The sequence below is a fragment of the Erpetoichthys calabaricus genome, chromosome 5 (genome assembly GCF_900747795.2).
Source record: "Erpetoichthys calabaricus chromosome 5, fErpCal1.3, whole genome shotgun sequence".
NCBI lineage: Eukaryota > Metazoa > Chordata > Cladistia > Polypteriformes > Polypteridae > Erpetoichthys > Erpetoichthys calabaricus.
Genome location: NC_041398.2, coordinates 242143593 through 242156988, shown reverse-complemented (window position 1 = coordinate 242156988; position 13396 = coordinate 242143593).

Below are 13396 nucleotides of genomic sequence, written 5' to 3'. Positions count from 1 at the left end.
GCGCTGCCAACTTCTCTGAGCTCGGTGTCATCTGAGATGGAAAGTCTCTCAGTGGAATCGTGTCCGGTGGTCTGATGAGTCAATATTTCAAAAAAAAAAAAACAAAACAACACAGCCGTCGTGAAAAGGACGATCCAAGCTGTTATCAGCTTACTAGAGTAGGGACTTTAGGGACCTCGATTTTTAGGTGAATTAAGCGGAGAGGACTGGCGAGCTTTGTTGGGCTGAATGGCCTCTTCTCATCCAGATTGTTCTGATGCATCAGGTCCAAAAGCCACTTGTGTCAGTGCCCATGGCATCTGTGAGGGCACCGTTAACGCTGAAACACATTTTAGAGCAACATTTACAGCCATCCAGCAAAATCTGCCTCCATTTACAAGTGCATGGCTGCATAAGCAGAGAATGCGGGCACGAGATGTGCAGCCCTGACCTAGTGGGTGTTTTGGGCAGAATGGTGTGTAGACTGTATAGGGGTCTGAATACTTTCTAAATTCACAATTCTATACAATGTGCGTTTGCAGGTATTGTATATTTTATACACAGTTTGTTACGTTACAATATTTAAAGTCTTATATAACCCTATGACTGGTGGGCACCAACTGTACCCTGAGAATCCACTGGTGCGGGTGCCGAGGTCCCAAATGAGGATTGAGAATAGCGGATGTGCAGGATGGCCGTCCTGTTTGCCTTTCTAAGTGTCTTGTGTGCCCTGAACAGATGCAGCTGGGTGCCAGTCACATTCTGTGCCACCTTCACCACCACCCGCTTGGTTCCAGCAGGTGCCATAGTGGGATGTGACTTCACTTTATATATGGAGTCACTTCAGAGCTCCTCAAGCCTGGTGATGCCACCTCTGCGTAGCTATCAAATCTCAGTCCAGACTCTTTGTATGTGAAGCCCCTGCTTGGTTTGAACCAGATGCCCACCTCCATTGAAATTCAGACTCCCTCGGTGTGTTTAAGGAGCATTTCAAGACCCTCTTGGTTGGTGGAATTGTAACTCTCTTGAGTTTTGTTCTGACCTCCTCACTTGTGGGGATGAATTTTGTCACCTTGTCCTGTGACACTTGTTCCCAAACAGTTCCCCAGACAGACGTGTACTTGATGATATTAACCTCATTTGTAAGTCGCTTGGCATAAAAGCGTCTGCTAATCATTTAAAAGTAAATGTGAGGTGAGGATGAACTCTATTGAACACCTGTGGACGTTTCTGAGAAAAGATCGAGAAATGCAGGCTTGTCCTTGGCCGTCTAGGAAAGTTGCACTTTGGGTGGCCTCCTTTCTCTTCTGTGAAGATGGACTGGACAACATCAAAATGTCCATAATGTTTCCATGGGATCTCGGTTTTCTGTACAGCACCTGGCCCAGCTGTCCTCCGTGTAGACGAGAATTCAGGCGGCTCAGTGGTAGGCGCCTCGTCTTTATTACATAAGCGGGTCATCTTGAGGACAAGTCATGTGTGTGCAGATGGCAACATTTAATAAAACATTTGTGTCTGTCACTCTCGCAAATTGCTGACAGAATTCGGTGCGCTCTCACTCACTCCGAGAATTAAATATTCATAGATTTCGAATGTAACAAACAGGCCAGCTTTTTTCAGTCTGCACAGACACGTTTTAGACTCTTGAGGCCCACAGACATTAAAGCTGACAAATAGATGTCACTTGTAGAGGAGGTGATCCTTCAGGGGACTTGGGTTCAAACCCTGCTCTGCTGGCATGTTCAGTTGGGGACTTTCCTTCTGACCCTTCAGTTTTCCCTGTCACATCTGAATGACGTCCACTTTAGGGTGACTGGTGATTGGAATTTGGGCCCGTCAGACAGTCAGTGAGTGAGTGAGGGGACTGGCGTCCCAACCAATGCTGAATCCTTCATTACAGTCAAGGCTACCTGCCACACCCATACGCATAGGGGGAATATGGCCCTGTCAGTCAGCCTGGGAGTGAGTGAGGGGACCGGCACCCCACCTGGGGTTGAATCCTTCACAGCAGTCAAGGCTACCTGTCACACACACACGCATAGGGGGAATATGGCCCTGTCAGTCAGTCAGTGAGTGAATGAGGGGACTGGCGTCCCACCCAGGGCTGAATCCTACCTTACAACCAATAATATTAGTCACACGTGTACGCATATGAGGAATATGGCCCTGTCAGTCAGTGAGTGAATGAGAGGGCTGGTATTCCACCCAGGGTTCAATCCTACCTTATGGCCAATGCCACTTGTCACGCACATACGGATATGAGGAATATGACCCTGGCAGTGAGTCAGTGAGTGAGGGGACTGGCGTCCTACCCAGGGCTGAATCCCTGCCTACAGCCAAGGCTACCTGTCACACACATATGCACAGGGAGAATATGGCCCTGTCAGTCAGTGAGTGAGGGGACTGGCGTCCTACCCAGGGCTGAATCCTATCTTTCAACCAATACCATTAGTCACATGTGTACACATATGAGGAACATTGCCCTGTCAGTCAGCCAGTCAGTGAATGAATGAGGGAACTGGCGTCCCACCCAGGGTTCAATCCTACCTTATAGCCAATGGCACTTGTCACGCATGTACGGATATGAGGAATATGGCCCTGTCAGTCAGTCAGTGAGTGAATGAGGGGACTGGCGTCCTACCCAGGGCTGAATCCTACCTTACAACCAATACCATTAGTCACACGTGTAAGCATATGAGAAACACGACCCTGTCAGTCAGCCTGGGAGTGAGTGAGGGGACTGGCACCCCACCCAGGGTTCAATCCTACCTTACAACCAATGCCACATGTCACACGCATACACATATGAGGAATATGGCCCTGTCAGTCAGTCAGTCAGTGAGTGAGGGGACTGGCGACCCACCCAGGGCTGAATCCTACCTTACAACCAATACCATTAGTCACATGTGTACGCATATGAGGAACATGGCCCTGTCAGTCAGTGAGTGAGGGGACTGAAACCCCACCCGGGGCTGAATCCTTCATTACAGCCAATGCCACCTGTCACACATGTACACATATGAGGAATATGGCCCTGTCGGTCAGTCAGTCAGTGAGTGAGTGAGGGGACTGGCATCCCACCCAGGGCTGAATCCTTCATTACAGCCAATGCCACCTGTCACACATGTACACATATGAGGAATATGGCCTTGTCAGTCAGTGAGTGAATGAGAGGGCTGGCATTCCACCCAGGGTTCAATCCTACCTTATAGCCAATGCCACTTGTTACGCATGTACGGATATGAGGAACATGGCCCTGTCAGTCAGTCAGTGAGTAGTGAGTGAGTGAGTGAGGGGACTGGCATCCCACCCAGGACTGAATCCTTCATTACAGTCAAGGCTATTTGTCACGCCCACATGCATAAGGAGAATATGGTCCTGTCAGTCAGTGAGTGAATGAAGGGACTGGCGTCCCACCCAGGGTTCAATCCTACCTTATAGCCAATGCCACTTGTCACGCACGTACGCATATGAGGAACATGGCCCTGTCAGTCAGTGAGTGAGGGGACAGAAACCCCACCTGGGGCTGAATCCTTCATTACAGCCAATGCCACCTGTCACACATGTACACATATGAGGAATATGGCCCTGTCAGTGTGTGAGTGAGTGAGTGAGTGAGTGAGTGAGGGGACCGGCATCCCACCCAGGGCTGAATCCTTCATTACAGTCAAGGCTACTTGTCATGCACACATGAATAGGGAGAATATGGCCCTGTCAGTCAGTCAGTGAATGAATGAGAGGGCTGGCATTCCACCCAGGGTTCAATCCTACCTTATAGCCAATGCCACTTGTCACACACATACACATATGAGGAATATGGCCCTGTCAGTCAGCCTGGGAGTGAGTGAGGGGACTGGCACCCCACCAGGGGTTGAATCCTTCACAGCAGTCAAGGCTACCTGTCACACATGTACACATATGAGGAATATGGCCTTGTCAGTCAGTGAGTGAATGAGAGGACTGGTATTCCACCCAGGATTCAATCCTACCTTATAGCCAATGCCACTTGTCACGCACGCACGAATATGAGGAATATGGCCCTGTAAGTCATTGAGTGAATGAGAGGACTGGCATTCCACCCAGGGCTGAATCCTTCACAACAGTCAAGGCTACCTGTCACACACATATGCATAGGGGGGATATGGTCCTGGCAGTGAGCCAGTGAGTGAGGAGACTGGCAAGTCCCACCCCGGGCTGAATCCTAACTTACAACCAATGCCACTTGTCACACACGTATGTATATGAGGAATATGGCCCTGTCAGTCAGTAAGGGAGGGGGCTGGCGTCCCACCCAGGTTTAAATCCTACTTTACAGCCAATGCCACCGGTCACACATGTACCCATAGGGGACAGCTGAAGGGCTCTAGTGACTGTAATTCTACTGCCACACCACGGATTTGCGCTTTGTTCTAATGCCTTTCTCTCTTGACTGATGATTGACGGCTGTAACACCTCTGATGTCACTTCCAGGTGTCAGTCCACCTGGACACACCTCTTCCTGCCTACCGGCATAACTGAAAACTGGAAGTTTCGCCATCTTTGCCAGTTCAGTCCTGAAACTAAGTCTGAAAACACCCCTCTATTACTATTGCATGTTTTTTTTTGTTTTTATTAGCTTGGCAACTCTTTATCTTTGTCTTTTGATTCTCTTACACACCATAGAAAATTCCAGATCACAGGTGCTGGATTTTGGACCTGATTCTGATCAAACATGCAGTTTGTGCCCACCAGTCATAAGGTTCTTTTACGACTTTAAATATTGTAATGTAACAAACTGTGTATAAAATATACAATACCTGCACACGCACATTGTATAGAATTGTGAATTCAGGAAGTATTCAGCCCCCTTCACAGTCGGCCCAAACACCCACTAGGCCAGGGCTGCCCATCTCGTGCCCATGTAATGGAGGCAGATTGTTTCCTGGAAAAGATGGCCTCTGGATGGCAGTAAAAGTTGCTCTAAAGTGTGTCCGGAAATTCCAGCATTAATGGTGCCCTCACAGATGCCATGGGCACTGACCCCCCCCCCCCAATAAATCATGACAGGTGCTGGCTGTCATGTGTCGCTGATCACACATGCATTAGAACATTAGAACAATCTCTGGATGAGAAGAGGCCATTCAGCCCAACAAAGCTCACCACTTCCTACCCACTTAACTCCATAAAAAAAAGAAAACACAGAAATATAAAAAAGTTTGGGAGCCCCTCTCAGCCTGCAGAATAATTGACTCGACTTTCAACAAAAAAGATAACAGTGGTCTGTCTTTCATTTCCTAGGAGTACTGCGGTGATTTCCGAACAAAGATTTTTAGTGACACAGTATTTAGTTTTATGAAATTAAATCAAATGTGAAAAACTGGCTGTGCACAAATGTGGATCCCCTTGTCATTGTGCTGATTTGAATGGCTGTCACTGCTCAATGCTGATTACTTACAACACCAAATTGGTTGATGACCTTGTTAAGCCTTCATAGACTGGTGTGTCCCATCATGAGATATAAAGGTATTTAAGGTGGTCAATCGCAAGGTGGGCTTCCTTCCCTTTGACTCTCCTCTGAAGAGTGACAGCATGGGATCCTCAAAGCAACTCTCCAAAGATCTGAAAACAAAGATTGTTCAGTCTCCTGGTTTAGAGGAAGGCTACAAAAAGCCATCTCAGAGGTTTAAACTGTCAGTTTCAACTGTAAGGAATGGAATCAGGAAATGGAAGGCCACAGGCACAGTTGCTGTTAAACCCAGCAGGTCTGGCAGGCCAAAAAAATACAGGAGTGGCATATCAGCAGGATTGTGAGAATGGTGACAGACAACCCACAGATCACCTCCAAAGACCTGCAAGAACATCTTGCTGCAGATGGTGTATCTGTACATCGTTCTACAATTCAGCACAATTTGCACAAAGAACATCTGTATGGCAGGGTGATGAGAAAGAAGCCCTTTCTGCACTCATGCCACAAACAGAGTCGCTTGTTGTATGCCAATGCTCATTTAGACAAGCCAGATTCATTTGGCAACAAAGTGCTTTGGACTGATGGGACAAAAATTGAGTTATTTGGTCAGAACAAAAAGTGCTTTGCATGGAGGAAGAAGAACACCGCACTCCAAGATAAACACCTGCTACCTCCTGTCAAATTTGGTGGAGGTTCCATCATGCTGTGGGGCTGTGTGGCCAGTTCAGGGACTGGGGCCCTTGTTAAAGTCGAGGGTCGGATGAATTCAACCCAATATCAACAAATTCTTCAGGATAATGTTCAAGCATCAGTCACAAAGTTGAAGTTACGCAGGGGTTGGATATTCCAACAAGACAATGACCCAAAACACAGTTCGAAATCTACAAAGGCATTCATGCAGAGGGAGAAGTACAATGTTCTGGAATGGCCGTCACAGTCCCCTGACTTGAATATCATTGAAAATCTATGGGATGATTTGAAGCAGGCGGTCCATCAAATTGAACTGAACTGGAGAGATTTGGTATAAAGAATGGTCAACAAGACCTCCATCCAGAATCAGACACTCATCAGAGGCTATAGGAGGACAGCGTCTAGAGGACAAAAGGAGGCTCAACTAAGTACTGATGTCATATCTCTGTTGCGGTGCCCACATTTATGCACCTGTCTAATTTTGTTATGATCCATATTGCATATTTTCTGTTAATCCAATAAACGTAATGTCACTGCTGAAATCCTACTGTCTCCATAAGGCATGTCAGATATTAAAAGGAAGTTGCTACTTTGAAAGCTCAGCCAATGAGAAACAAAAATCCAAAGAATTAAGAGGGGTTCCCAAACTTTTTCATATGACTGTAAATTAAATTAATTGGAAAATGACAGAACAGAGTGAAGTGTTTAAAAGCAACGGCAGGATATTAGTTATGCACGTGAAGGTCATGTGACTCTGTTCTTCTAAATGCAGAATTAAGAGGAGGATGAAAGTGATCAGTTTAGAGGAAGAATGAAACTGCTGGGAGTCGGAGTCTGGGAACCAAAATCTGCAGCCACAGAAGCACCCAGGAGTGAACTTGAAATCCACTGTGGAGCTCAAAAGAAGAAGCAGAGTTGGACTGAATGCAGTTCTTTTTCCATTGCTTGGCTGTTTTGATCAGGATGTTTTTCTTCACACAGAGAACCACAGACATGTGGAGTAAGTGACCAAGTAGTTTTCTGGACAGGAGGACTTGAGGAGTCTTCAGAACTTGACTTGATGTCATTTTGGAGGAGTTAAGTGGGCAGGACTGGCGAGCTTGTTGGGCTCAATGGCCTGTCCTCTTCTAGATTGTTCTGTTGTTCTAAGGTGGCATGTTTTACTAACATGCTGGAATTCTATGAGGAGGCAACAAAAGGATACGATCAGAGTGGAGCAGATGAGATTATTTATCTTGAGTTTCAGAAAGCTTTTGATGAGGTGCCATGTGAGAGGTGGGCATCAAACGAAAAGAAGTGGGAGTTCAGGGTGTGGTGTCCAGGTGGGTGCAGAATTGGCTCAGACACAGGAAGCAGAGGGTGATGAGGGTGTGAGGAATTTCATCAGAACTGGGTGATGTTAAGTGTGGTGACCAGCAGGGGTCAGTGTGGGGGTCACTGCTATTTTTAATATAAATAAATGATTTAGATCGACTCTCTCTATATATAAAATCCTAAGCCTAAAAATGCAACAATTTTGTGCAACAATTTTATATCACATTTTTGTTATGCTTTAAATCGGGCTTATTTTAAAACCTATATGCAGTATACAGTTAGGTCCATAAATATTTGGACAGAGACAACTTTTTTCTAATTTTGGTTCTGTACATTACCACAATGAATTTGAAATGAAACAACTCCAATGCAGTTGAAGTGCAGACTTTCAGCTTTAATTCAGTGGGGTGAACAAAACGATTGTATAAAAATGTGAGGCAACTAAAGCATTTTTTGAACACAATCCCATCATTTCAGGGGCTCAAAAGTAATTGGACAAATGAAATAACTGGAAATCAAATGTTCATTTCTAATACTTGGCTGAAAACCCTTTGCTGGCAATGACAGCCTGAAGTCTTGAACTCCTGGACATCACCAGATGTTGGGTTTCCTCCTTTTTAATGCTCTGCCAGGCCTTTACTGCAGCGACTTTCAGTTGCTGTTTCTTTGTGGGCCTTTCTGTCTGAAGTTTAGTCTTCAACAAGTGAAATGCCTGCTCAGTTGGGTTAAGATCAGGCGACTGACTTGGCCATTCAAGAATTTTCCACTTCTTTGCTTTAATAAACTCCTGGGTTGCTTTGGCTGTATGTTTTGGGTCATTGTCCATCTGTATCATGAATCAATTTGACTGCTGTATTTAGCTGGATTTGAGCAGACAGTATGTCTCTGAACACCTCAGAATTCATTCGGCTGCTTCTGTCCTGTGTCACATCATCAATAAACACGAGTGTCCCAGTGCCACTGGCAGCCATCACACTGCCTCCCTCCACCGTGTTTTACAGATGATGTGCTATGCTTTGGATAATGAGCTGTTCCACGCCTTCTCCATACTTTTTTCTTTCCATCATTCTGGTAGAGGTTGATCTTGGTTTCATCTGTCCAAAGAATGTTTTTCCAGAACTGTGCTGGCATTTTTAGATGTTCTTTAGCAAAGTCCAATCTAGCCTTTCTATTCTTGAGGCTTAGGAGTGTCTTGCACCTTGCAGTGCACCCTCTGTATTTACTTTCATGCAGTCTTCTCTTTATGGTAGACTTGGATATCGATACGCCCGCCTACCCCCTGGAGAGTGTTGTTCACTTGGTTGACTGTTGTGAAGGGGTTTCTCTTCACCATGGAAATGATTCTGCGATCATCCACCACTGTTGTCTTCCGTGGACGTCCAGGTCTTTTTGCGTTGCTGAGTTCACCAGTGCTTGCTTTCTTTCTCAGGATGGACCAAACTGTAGATTTTGCCACTCGTAATATTGTAGCAATTTCTCAGATGGGTTTTTTCTGTTTTCACAGCTTAAGGATGGCTTCTTTCACCTGCAAGGAGAGCTCCTTTGACCGCATGTTGTCTGTTCACAGCAAAATCTTCCACATGCAAGCACCACACCTCAAATCAACTCCAGGCCTTTTATCTGCTTAATTGATAATGACATAACGACGGACTTGACCACACCTGCCCATGAAATAGCCTTTGAGTCAATTGTCCAATTACTTTTGAGCCCCTGAAATGAAGGGATTGTGTTCCAAAAAATGCTTTAGTTGCCTCACATTTTTATGCAATCATTTTGTTCACCCCACTGAATTAAAGCTGAAAGTCTGCACTTCAACTGCATCTGAGTTGTTTCATTTAAAATTCATTGTGGTGATGTACAGAACCAAAATGAGAAAAATGTTGTCTCTGTCCAAATATTTATGGACCTAACTGTATATATTTGGTATCATTCTTTTCAGAATTTATTGAACTTTAATGTGATGTTGTTAGGTTTTCAGATTCTTAATCCGTTTTTAAATTATAAACTAAAAAATATCAAGAACTCACATCTGGCAAGACAAGACTTTGTCCCAAGAGATTTAACCAGGCCCGGGGCTGTAAATAAAAGACAAGAGTAGGACAGCTGCTGTACAGGCTTTTAAATGTTCGAAGCGCCACGGGAAATGCAGATCACATGACACGGCAGCAGCAGCTCATAGAGCAAAGAGGAGGTAAATAAAAAACTGTTATTTGTTTCCCATTGTATCACCGTTTAAGAGGGGGTTTCAGAGGAGTGGCCGCATCTCCTTGGGGTGCGTTCAGCCCCCTCTTTACAAAAGGAGCAGCAGAGACATGAAGTGGCTGGCACATAGCGCAGGCTGGGGAGATTGGCGAGCAAACCCCCTATAAATAGTAATTTCTCTTTTGTACATTTACAGATTTTACTAATATTCTGGCTGCAACTGGGGGTTGGGCGCCAAAGGCGCTACTGGGGCTTCCCCCCTAGTAGGAATATAAAGAACAAGCTGGTTGAATTTGCAGATGATACCAAGGTAGGTGGGTCTGTTGTGCTGTGTCAGTCAGGTCAGGTTGGGGAGCACCCACTGGTACAGCGCGTTGCTGCACCCACCACATGATGAAACGGCTCAGGATCCTGGTTGGCCACCCCCCAGGTAGACACGTGGTCCAGTCTCATCCTCCGGAAATGACCCTCTATCTGCCACATCCAGGTGTTACATGAGTGTCCCCTTGGCCTGGTCCTCAACAATGAGCCAGATCACCCTCTGGGAATCGTGCCACATGGCCGTAGTGCCATAAGTGACGCCACATCACAGTGCAGGTCATGTGCCTCATTCGGGACTCCATGAGCAACACAAAGTCAAACCAGTGGGACCCACAGCTCAGTATGGGGGTTTCCAAAAATTAATCAGAGCTATGCTGTATATTCAACAGAAATCAAAACTTTCCTTTTTTTGTCTTTGAACAAGTTGTCTGTGCTGTTTTATGTTTTAAATAAAGACGAGGAAGGCTAAACAAAAATCGGTCTGACGTTTCCAGATATTAAGTACCTTGAGAAAGCCCTTCAGGGTTTACATAATCGTAAAAAATAAAAATAACAATCACCCATTTGGTATTTTAAAGCTTTGCACTGCAATTTTATTTTTAACCACAAATATTAAGGAATAATAAATCAAAATCTGGTTGGAGAGAATTTAAAATATTCAAAATGCTCTTCAGTTCAGAGTTCTGTGTAGGAAATAAATCAGGAAAATCTTTCTTTTTATTAATAACAGAAATGTCTGCTGTGAAATACGAATGCTTTGCTTTTGATAGATAGATAGAGTGAAAGGCACTATATAATAGATAGATAGATAGATAGATAGATAGATAGATAGATAGATAGAGTGAAAGGCACTATATAATAGATAGATAGATAGATAGATAGATAGATAGATAGATAGATAGATAGATAGAGTGAAAGGCACTATATAATAGATAGATAGATAGATAGATAGATAGATAGATAGATAGATAGATAGAGTGAAAGGCACTATATAATAGATAGATAGATAGATAGATAGATAGATAGATAGATAGATAGATAGATAGATAGATAGATAGATAGATAGAGTGAAAGGAACTATATAGATAGATAGATAGATAGATAGATAGATAGATAGATAGATAGATAGATAGATAGATAGATAGATAGATAGATAGATAGATAGAGTGAAAGGCACTATATAATAGATAGATAGAGTGAAAGGCACTATATGATAGATAGATAGATAGATAGATAGATAGATAGATAGATAGATAGATAGATAGATAGATAGATAGATAGATAGATAGATAGAGTGAAAGGCACTATATAATAGATAGATAGAAAAGGCACTAGATAGATAGATAATAATAATTCTTTGCATTTATATAGCGCTTTTCTCACTACTCAAAGCGTTCAGCAATTGCAGGTTAAGGGCTTTGCTCAAGGGCCCAACAGAGTAGAGTCCCCATTGGCATTTACGGGATTCGAACCGGCAACCTTCCAATTGCCATTGCAGATCCCTAGCCTCAGAGCTACCACTCCGCCTAGACAGATAGATAGATATTGTGAAAGGCACTATGTAATAGATAGATAGAAAGAACTTTATTTGTCCCTAGGGGGACATTCTGCAATATGCTTTGGTGTTAAAAGTGAACGCGTTTACCAAATGTTTAATAAGTCCTTCAAGATGAAGCGTTTCTTTTAGAGAGTGTAACCGCCCGTCAGAGCCCAGAAGTTCACATTCTGATGGCCACTTTCTCTGCCCCCATGGTGCCCTTTCGTTTTCCTGTTCTGTTTGTCAGCCCCACTGTTCAGTGCCAGGCTTCTCTGATTGCCCCACGATTCTGTGCTGCAGGCTCCGACTTATCATCATGTATACAAAACAGGACTAAACATTTGAGAACTTTTCTCGTCATTTGATCTTTAATCACCACCCATGGCGCTGCAGCCGTGCGAGGAGGAAATCGATTTGTCATCTTTTAAAAACTCTGCCGAAGCTGCGAGCAGCCTGCTGCCTCCAAAACATTCAGGCACCATTTGGTGAGAAAAGAAAAATAAGATTACTGCTGCTAAATTTAAAATCAATTCAGAAAACAGGCTTACCGCGATCGCAGTGAACATTCTGAAAAAGAAAAATTAGTTGGAGGTTTCGCGTGTCATTTATTGACCAAGTCGTCTGGCGTGAGTACGTGACGCGTCTTTATACGGGACGCATTTTAATGTCTGTGTCCAGAAAGGACGTCGGAGAGCCGCCGTGTAAAGATTACCTGTCACCTGTCACTCTGTCTTTATATATTTTAAATGATTTCTAGTTACACCTACTATTAAATATTACCCGCACTTCATACTTTTTTCAACAAAAAAATGGATTTGTATTTTTCATGTTTTTTTCTGTGCCATATTCTGATGTAGAATTTGAATCACCAGTTTGTCCAGGCGTGAGGTGTCCCTCTTCTTTATGCTGCCTCCCCAGCACACCAGACCACACGTAGAAGAGGGCACTCGCCACAACCGTCTGATAGAACATCTGCAGCATCTTGTTATAGATGTTGAAGGACGCCAGCCTTCTAGTGAAGTACAGTCGGCTCTGTCTTTTCTTGCACAGATCATCAGTATTGGCAGTCCAGTCCAGTTTATCATCCAGCTGCACTCCCAGGTATTTATAGGTCTGTACCCTCTGCACACAGTCACCTCTGATGATCATGGGGTCCATGAGGGGCCTGGGCCTCCTAAAATCCACCACCAGCTCCTTTGTTTTGCTGGTGTTCAGGTGTAGGTGGTTTGAGTCGCACCATTTAACAAAGTCCTTGATTAGGTTCCTATACTCCTCCCCCAGTTGACAAAGATCGATGAGTTTAAATACTTGGGATCAACAATTCAGAGTGACGGGGATTGTGGAAGAGAGTACAGATGGGGTGGAATGGCTGGAGAAGAGTGTCAGGAGTGATTTGTGACAGACGGATATCAGCAAGAGTGAAAGGGAAGATCTACAGGACGGTAGTGAGACCAGCTATGTTATATGAGTTGGAGATGGTGACACTGACCAAAAACAGGAGACAGAGCTGGAGGTGGCAGAGTTAAAGAGGCTAAGATTTGCATTGGGTGTGACGAGGATGGACAGGATTAGAAATGAGGACATTAGATGGTCAGCTCAGGTGGGACGGTTGGGAGACAAAGTCAGAGAGGCGAGATGGCATTGGCAGAGGAGAGATGCTGGGTATACTGGGAGAAGGATACTTAGAATGGAGCTGCCAGGCAAGAGGAAAAGAGGAAAGCCAAGAGAAGGTTTATGGATGTGGTGACGAGGACATGAAGGTGATGGGGGTAACAGAACAAGATGACGAGGACAGAAAGATATGGAAGAAGATGATCCGCTGTGGCGACCCCTGACAGGAGCAGCCGGAAGAAGAAAAAGTTGTTAGTGGCTTCTAACCCAGCCACAGAGGATGCACAAACCAGTGT